The following is a 1,462-nucleotide window of genomic DNA, read 5'->3' as shown; positions in this document are numbered from 1 at the left end:
TCCCATCGGGTGAGCTGATTATGACGAATTTGCTCAAGAAGTTTTGTCCCATTATGGTTAACGGTGGCAGAAAGGTCCCCCAAAGCAGGGTGTCGGGTATTATAATCCCCCATGTATATCATGCCACGGATGGTGGGAGCTGGGAGAGCAGCTGTATTCAACCTGCCTGGTGCAGTGTATACGTTGCACAACAGAATTGTGCCACTTCCAGTGGTGACCTCAAGAAGCTGGAAGGTTGTCTCGTCGTCTACAGAGCTTTGGAGGAAAAGGTGCTGTATGTAGGAGTGGGCATACGTGACAAGTCCATTCCTAACTCGATGGACGTAAGAAACATAATCACTGAGAGTGGGTGCCTCTACCCCGAGTAGCTCACGACCAAGAAGGGATTCCCGAATGAAAATAATATTCAAGTGGTGACTGTATACATATGCTTTGAGTGAAGTAAGTTTAAACTGGTTAGTAACACCACAGGCATTTCAAGATTTGACATGCAGTTGTGCTATGTTACCGAACTTTGCCATGACATTTGCAGAGGCCAGATGAGGAAGTGGTGGTGGCATGAGAAGCGCTACGTGGCATGTCAAGAGGGGAAGACCCCCTGGGGGGAGGATTCAGTCGTCCAATGGGAGTGGCAGTGGAGTCCAGTTTTTCCATAAGGGTGGTGACAGTCGTAATGATGACTTGTTGTGATTCAACCAGTGAATTTAACGTTTTCTCAAGTGTGGCTTGCTTGCTAACCAAGCCATCAATGAGGGCTTCTATTGCATCGAAACCTGCCATAACTGAGCTAATCAGAGTCCTCTGCAAGGCAATAGCATCGCGAAGTTCAGTAACTGCAGCTGAATGCAAACCAACAGTGGAGGCAGGGGGAACGGCAGTGAGGACTGGTGGTGGTGGTGATGCTAGTAGAGCCCCACCCTTGGCAATGGGGGCAGGGTTAGCCCGGCGTCTAGTGCAGCCATGCCAAACATTAACTCCTTGATGACATCTTGGACATTTCCAGTGCAAGGTATCTGGAGGTGGCGGGTTGGGTTGCATAGAGGCTGTATCAGAAGCAGATGGAGGGGGTCGATGAGGACACGTCCGAGAGTCGTGTTGGCCAGAGCACCATGCACACCATTCTGGTGCAGAGCACTACCAGGAGATGTGACCAATGCCCCAGCATTGAAAGCACCACGGTTGCTCATCCTTCATCTTGCAAAACTCACAAGATGGGAGGCAGGGAAGGAAACTGAAGGTGACAATTGGTGGTGGCGGGTGAGGTAGGCTCCTGGTGACTACCAGCCAGTTGATAGGAGTGCCATTCTGATGGAAACGTCGGGCTGAGTAGATACCTAGCAGCTCCTTGGCCAAGTTGGGATCAGTACAGACAGGATAACTTGTAAGGAGGTAAGTAGGAAACTTGCAGGGCCTCTCTGGTAAGTCTTGAATTTCCAGAGAAAGGGATAGGAACTCTCCTTTA

This window comes from Coenobita brevimanus, chromosome 4, assembly GCF_032717465.1.
Source record: "Coenobita brevimanus isolate Jiangsu-jjx chromosome 4, ASM3271746v2, whole genome shotgun sequence".
NCBI lineage: Eukaryota > Metazoa > Arthropoda > Malacostraca > Decapoda > Coenobitidae > Coenobita > Coenobita brevimanus.
The sequence above is the reverse complement of the archived record's forward strand: the minus strand, read 5'-3'. Positions refer to the sequence as shown.